Genomic DNA, 8,081 nt, shown 5'->3' on the forward strand with positions numbered 1-8,081 from the left:
ACACTGGTGTGCTTTCATGTAGTCTGAGACCTCGCTTAGATGACTGCATGTGATAAAACAAACCTTTAAGACCCTAGATGACATTCTTTCTGATAGCTGGGCACCATCGGATTTTGTCACCAATCTTTGCCCTAGCACCCACATCTTCAGTGACCTTTTCATGAGGGTGAATATGGAATAGGACCAGGTTATTAGACCTGACTAGCTATTATTAGATTAGGACTACAATTAAGGGTGAGCTCAAAATCCATCCATATATCTCTGGTTTATATATGCCCCTAGTCCACGTTAGAGATGCCATTCTCCTTTTATTGGGGAACATTAAAATCACCCCTTTGGTGTGTATGGTACTTAAATGCCACTGAGTTGATTCCATCCCATAATGGTTTCAAGTTGGGCTGTGACCACAAAGTCACCAGTTTGAAAGAAATCACTAGCTGCTTTTCAGGATAAAGATGAGGGTTTCTACTCATCTGTAACATCTAAAGCGTTACAGTCTCAGAAACTTACAGGGGCAGCTCTACCCTCTCCCATAGGGTTGCTATGAATTCTATTGATACTATCGTTAACTTAGCCAATGGTATAGAATCTAAAACACTGTTGAGAAAAGGAAGTATATAGGAGGTCAGACTGTCCCTCACACCATTTTAATGCTCTCCACTAAAGAGGTCCATACAGGTAGGTACTTGCTGTAGGAAGTGGAGACACATAAGAAACAGGTGCACGTGAAAATAGTAGGGAGAATGGAGATGATGCGGGTTGAGAACTGACATCGTCAAATACAGTCTACCTCTTCCAAGATCATGTCTGCTCATATCTCATCTTGAATTTATTCCAATTTTTTAGGGTGGTGGTAAGTTATACTTTCTGTAAAAATGACTGAGCAGATGAAAGTTAATGGAACAATTTACAGCCCTCGGTGCTCCAGTTGATCCTGAAGTTATCATTTATCTTGTAATTTCTCCATCCCTCAGCCAGTTCTTCTCCTGGTCTGGGTTGTTTTCCTGGTGAGGTGATCCTTCGGCAGGAGGACGGGGTTTCTCTGATTTCCAGTTCACGGTTCACATCAGGAGAAGGAGTACCAAGGATTCCTTCGTCCAGACAGTTTCCTATTTAGGACATATTTGAGCTAACCAGCTACACTTACGACCGTTGTCTGCGAGTTTTATTTGAACATAGTATTCTTAGTAATATGCACTACATATACTGTTGCAATACATCGTTTGCTGATGTTATCTTTCTCATGCCAACCCTTAAAGATGCAAAAGATTCGATTTATAATGATACTGATAATAAAGGCAACGATAATGCACAATTTACAAAGTGAGGTGTCCCACTTTCATTTGAACTGACTTACAGTTAAGTCAGTGGAACAGAATCATGCCGTGAAGTGGGGACACCAGGACTGGGTCTAGGGTTCGAAGTTTTTTACATCTATGACTTCTCTGTGCCTTCCTCGTTCAGAGTGCTTTTGACTCACAGCCACCCTATAGGACAGAGCAGGACTGCTGCTTTGGGTGTTCGAGACTGTAACTCTTCACAGGAGCAGCCACCCTTGTCTTTTTCCCTTGGAGGTGCCGGTGGGTTTGAACCCCTGACACGGGGATTAGCTACCCAATGCTTAATCCACTCAGCCACCCGGGTTCCTTATTTCTGTAGAGTATCTTTTGCCTATCTCTTCCTATCTCTGTTTTCAGAGGCATAATGTTTGCTTCACATTGGCCTTGGCATATTGGTTTATTAATTATCTAGACCAGGGTCCGCGTTTCTGAACCTTGGCACTATTGACCTTTTGGATAGCATGATTCTTTGTTGTGTGGAGCTGAGCAGAACCCTGTAGAATACACAGCAGGCTCCCTGACCTTCACCCACTACATGCCCGTAACACCTCCTCGGCCCTAACAAGGACGGCCATTGTCAAGTGTGCCCAGAAGGGCCAAGGACAGTCGTTACACTGTGAGCCCCCTAAGCTGAGGACAGCTGTGCAGGATTGAAAACGGTCACGCAGCTCCGGCTGTCCAACTGCTGTTGCTGAATGAGTGTGGTTCTAATGCGGAGTTGTGTGGCCTTGCATACATGAATTCACTAAGCAACGTTTATTTTGCAATTATACGTGGGTCATCCCATGCAGCCATGGAAGAATTTGGCAAAAATGAAAAATAAACCCATCTTATGAGAGTGGCGTGATGCAGGGAATTTACAATAAACGGTGCCACGCATGTTAGCATGTTAATAATTTTAAGTTGATTTTCTTTTTAGTGAACACATTTTTGGAATGCCAGTCCTCTCCACTGGGGGTTTGTTAACGATTACATTAATTTATGGTAAAGCATAAGACATCTGGCTTACTCAGGGTGGCCGGCGACATTTGCTGTCATGGGGACTAAACCGGATCTGCCTCTCCTTCCAATAGACTCGCATTCAACTTTTGCTCACAAAGAAAAGGCTAGGAATTTTAAAAATTAACACCACCCCCGAAAAAAAACCCCCATCAATATAAAATTATATAGAGAAAAAAAGGGAACCTGAACTTTAAACACATGGACCCACCTGCCGCGGTGGCGTTGGGAGCGAGATTTAATGTAGTTGATTTTCTGTGGTTGTTGGCTGGTCTCGCGGTGATGGAAGCTGCACATCCTTTTGAAAGACCAAGAAGCTGCTGGATCCAGGTTGGCTCTCCCAAGGATCTGGGGATCTCTGCACCACTCCAAGATCCGAGTGGGATAGACTTTAGAAGGCGGTGTACTCTTTAACCCTAAGGGTGACCAAAGCTGACAAGCAGGAAGCCTGTGTCCCCAGGGAGAGTCGCATGTCTGTCTCTAAGAGCCCTGTGTTTCATTTTGAAGACTTGTGCCCTTCCCCCCCACACACACACTTGTGCTTACTGAAGCACTGGTTCCGCTGTTGCAGCTTGCTGGGACCCAACGAAGATGTGGGGCTGACTCACTTCAAAGCGGCTTTTATTCTCCTAAGAATTTCATGAAGCCTTCTCACCAAGGGTACCCACCCCAGAATTTCCAGGAAGAACTAGTTTCTTATTGCAGCTTCCCCAAATGGAGCAGCGTCTTGGTATGGGACGAATGAATGTTGACTGTTGGTACTCACATACTCGGGGTTTCCCAGAGGCAGGTACTCAGCCAGCCAGATGAAACCCTGGACTTTCCCATGCGGGAGTTTGACCCTGCAGCCACTGACCCGTTCTCCATGAAAGAGGGTGTTCCTGCCAAGCATGTCACTCGTGAGCGTGGAGTTGGTGACCAGATCCCCGGTTCTGTCGTTGATGCTACCCTGTTCACTCCTTGGGGGTAGTCAATGAGCGGAATGCAATTGGATGGAACTTGGTGGACTATTCACCTCACTCCAGACCCAGGAATTTCTTATGTTGGCTTTGCAGCAAACTTAACTCCGGCCTCCTGTGAGGGCCTGATCAGGAAAGTGGTGGAAGTCTTCAAGCCAGGAAAATGTGTGACCACCCTGCTTGTAAATCAGACTTCTAAATGTCGCACACTGCTTCTAAATGTTGCCCCAGAAGAGTGAAGGTTTCAAACGTCTTGGTTGTCAGAGTACTACGTTCAATGATGGCCACTTTTTTTAAAATTCCAGTTTTGCTAAGAAGCAGTCACAGCAGCAGAGTTGATGAAGAAATCTGCAGAAAAAACGCAAAAGGAGAGCACATGTCGGAGAAGGTGGTGGCTGCTTGGTAGCTGTCTACCATAGCCACCCATAATCACCACCTTGCAGTTGCAGGAAGCCCTAGAGGTAACCACAGTGTGGTCATTTTGAGGTGTCTGCAGCATCGTCTCCAGGAGTTGGATGTCCTGTGCGAAGGCTTTCTTCTGTGTGTAGGGATTCTGTGCCACTCGTGCTGTGAAATTGAAGTGCAAGTGGAAAAAACCTTTTACTGTACGAAACTTTACAACACTGGTGAAAACCATTCCGTTTGGTTTATGCCCGGTGTAATATTTCTCCTGCTGTCACCCAAAGTGCCCCACAGACAAGGCTTCCACCCTCCTCGGGTGCTGGCCTTAGCCGATCCATCGGGAACTCTTCTATTCAATTGGTACCGGAAAGGTAGATCCAGTTACTGCCCGTTTCTAGAACATTCTCTCTATGAATGAGTGTTACTATGACCAATTTATAATTCATACAGATGGTCTTTGCAACACCAATTAAAGTGTTTCTTCCACAAGTCCAGTCCTCTTAAGAAAAAAAGAAATAAGACAACAAAAATGTATGTTATTATTTGTTTCTCTGTTTTATGGTAAATGAAACCCAGGGATGCTGAGCTTATGAGGAAAGCAACTTGAACAAGGGTTTGGGGGTGGAGGGTGGGGGGTGGCGGTGTTAGGGGAGGTGGGGAAGACAAAAGGAAGATGATGTCAAGGAGTCCAGGGAGGAAAAGTATGTTTGGATACTGATTATGGAAGCAAATGTACAATTCTCTTCGATGTGATTGAACTATGGAATGACATGACATTGGTATTTAACTTCCAGGTTACAGCACAATTAAAAGTAAAGTATTAAAAAAAAAGCATAGATCCAGGAATGGGTTCTGGGCTTGCACTAAATCCTAGTTCCAATTTAAGAACAATTATGAAACTTGCCTTCAGGAAGGGAACACAGAAGTTACAGATGTGATAGCAGGATGTGGTGAAGAATTTAGATGGCACCCAGCTATCAGATTAAAATCGTGTCTGGAGTCTTAAAGGCTTATTTCCAAACGAGCAGCCTTCTAAGAGAGATGTCAACTAAATCCACAAGGAAGAAGTACACCATCATCAGTCACCGAAGGATTGGAATCCATATAATCCGAATTCAAAGGAGGGATCAGTATCAGAGCCTAAGTTGTGGTGTGCAGAAGGCGATGGATGAGAGTGGGAGCCCAAGATTCGTTTGTGGAACTCCATAGGAATTAAATTTCTGGAGAACTCCCCCTATCTAAAATTGAGGGATGGGAGGAAAGTGGTCACCAAACAGCATGCTTGGGAGAGAGGAGGATAGAAGGTCAAGGGCATAAATCTGACCCGAACAGGTAAAACTTTGTCAGTAGATTCTCCCCTATGATGCAGGCTGAACCTGATCTGGTTTTCAAAATGTTTTGTCTTTTTGGTTTGTTTGTTTGTTTTTGTTCATTCGTAGTAGAGTGTATCTCAGAGGTGCTATGTCAATGGAGGGCACCCTCTTGAAGCTGTGTATTATGCTTTTTCATTGTTCGGTATATGAAATCCAGAATTGAGGAACCTATAGGGACAGCAAGAAGAATAAGGGGGAGGGGGTACAGGGGTGGGGTGGGGTAAAAGGGAGACAATGTCAAGGAGTCCATGTAGAAAATGAATGGCTGGAAACTGATGGTGGTAGTCATTGTACAATTCTACTTGACGTGAGTGAAATATGGAATGATATCTTATATGTATCAAATCCTAACTACAGTGAACCCTCATTTATTGCGGTTAATCGGTTCTAGACCCTACCGTGATAAATGAAATTCCGCGAAGTAGGATTCCTTATTTGTAAATCAAATATTTTCGTAGTTAGAACATAGAGGACATGAAAAAACACCCTTTAGTCACTATTACACTTGTATTACCCAATTTTTTAAACGAAAAAGGGAAAATACAGTAAAACATTTTGGACATTACAATGATCATTTATTATTTATTATATTATTTATGGCATCAAGCGTGTACAGTATGAGCCAATCAGTGGCAGTAATGACAGAGCATGCGCTGTTACGCAAAAACCGTGATAGAGTGAAGCCGCGGAAGTCGAAGCGTGAAGTGGCGAGGGTTCACTGTAATTGAAAAAAAAGTATGTTGCAAGTGTACTTGGATATAATTTCCATTTTTGAAGCTAAGACATATGATTGTGTGGATCATAATAAATTGTGGATAACATTACAAAGAATGGGAGTCCCAGAACTTCATTGTGCTCATGTGGAACCTTTACATTGACCAAGAGGCAGTTGATCAAACAGAACAACTCTATAGTTGAAGTCAGGACGGATTTGTGTCTGGATTTTATCCTTTCACTATATCTATTTAATCTGTATGCTGAACAAATCATTTGAGAAACGACTTTAGGAAAAAGGATGTGGCAGTAGGATTGAAGCAAGTGTCACTAACAGACACACACACACACACACACACACACACACAGACACGCGCGCGCACACACAGACACACACGGAGACACACACGCACACACACACACACACACACACACACGACGTAATCTTGCTGAAAGGGAAGAGAATTTGAAGCAATTCATTATGGATTATACCTAACATAAAACAAAAACCTTCACAACTCGACCAGCAAGCAACCTCATGATAAATGGAGAAAATGTCGACGTGGTAAGGATTTCATTTTACTTGCCTCCACAATCAATGCCCTTGGACATGGCAGTCACGAAATCAAATGATGTATTGAATTGGGCAAATTTACTGTAAAAGACCTTTTTGTAGTTTTAAAAGGCAAAAATATCATTTTGGGGATTAAGGGGCCTGTGACCCAAAGCCATAGCATTTTCCATCACCTTCTATGAACGCACAGTCTGGACAGGGAGGAAGGAAGATCACAGAGAACTGAGGCATTTATTTATGTCACGGTGTTGGCAGAGAAGTCTGACAGTACTATGGGCTGTCAGGAAATCTATTGAAAAAGCTTTAAAAAGTAGTTTATTTTTAACGATTTCACCGATATACAAGTCACATATCCTATTTCGATGGTTCGATCACATTCATAAGAGTTGTACGACCATCGCCACAAGCAATCCCAGGGCACGTCTCCGTCCTTGAGCTGTTGGAAAATCTAGTGAGAATACTTCTGAAAAGTGAGGATGGGGAGACTCGGTCTCACAGACTTTTCACTTGTTATTAGGAGGCAAGAAATGTTGGACTGTTAACCAGAAGGTCAGTGGTTCAAACCCACCAGCTGCTCTCTGGGAGAAATCAGCGGCTGTGAAGATTTACAGTCTCAGAAACTTCCGATTGGGCTGCTCTGGGTTGGAATTGACTTGATGGCAGTGGATTCTTTCTCTTTTTTGGTAAGGAGATCATCCCTGGTAAAGTGGAGGATCAGGGAAAAAGAAGTAGACTCTCCATGAGATGTAGTGACACATTGCTGCAACCGTGGATTCAAACGTAGACATGCTTGTGAGGATGCACCGGACCAGGCAGTGTTTTGTTCTGTTTATACAGACTTACTTACAAAAGGAAAATTCCACTATCTTTTAAAATTGTAAGCTAGGTGGGGCTTTACATTTCAGATGGTTAACGTGGCACTGCCCAGTTTAAACTACTAATCACACCGTCCATCAGTTTACAGCCCCACGCCGTGATTTCCCTGCTCCCTCCTTCTTCCACTTCACACAAGTCACCAGCCATGAACCGCCTAGCCCATTGCTTTGCCTTCCTTACCTTACCTCCCTACTTTGGCAAATTCCTACATTTGTTCTCTTTGGTTTGAATGTCTTTATCTTGTTTTCCCCTCCCTCCCTCTCTCTATAATATGTTTTTATATTGTATATGGTCTTATATATTTTAATTTCACTTTCCACACACTGTTTCAGGCCATCCCATATTTGACAGCACCTAAAAACACCAGCAATGCTGTAGTAGAGACCTGCTGCTCTGGATGGAACCTTGGTGGCTGAGTGGGTTATGTGTTGGACTGTTAGCCACAAGGTCAGCCGTTCAAAATGACCAGACTCTCCATGAGAGAAATTTGAGGCTTTCTATTCCCATCATGATTCTCCTTCTGGCAAACCCACAGGGGCAGCTCTACCCTGTCCTATAAAATCACGATGGACCAGAATTGACTCAATGGCGGTGTGTCTTGTATTTTTTGGTGATTCTATAATAAATTACCCCAACAACTTAGTTTATAAAACCTTATATTTGCTCATTTCTTTCTTTTCCTTTTTATCTCTCGCTCTCTTTTTATTAATCATTTTATTGGGGGCTCTTACAAATCTTATAACAATCCATCATTTAATTGTATCAAGCATACTTGGACATATGTTGCCATCAATATTTCCAAAACATTTTCTACTTGAGACCTTGGTATCAGCTCCTCTTTTCC

The 8,081-nt window shown here is 43.1% G+C and overlaps 1 pseudogene; it reads left to right on the forward strand.

The window, feature by feature from the left end:
- Positions 1-2,621: 2,621 nt before the first annotated feature.
- On the forward strand, positions 2,622-3,637 carry LOC101654995 (annotated as a pseudogene).
- The last annotated feature ends 4,444 nt before the right edge of the window (positions 3,638-8,081 follow it).

Source organism: Echinops telfairi, unplaced genomic scaffold (genome assembly GCF_000313985.2).
Source record: "Echinops telfairi isolate 266 unplaced genomic scaffold, ASM31398v2 ScPeMD7_18;HRSCAF=68, whole genome shotgun sequence".
NCBI classification, from domain to species: domain Eukaryota; kingdom Metazoa; phylum Chordata; class Mammalia; order Afrosoricida; family Tenrecidae; genus Echinops; species Echinops telfairi.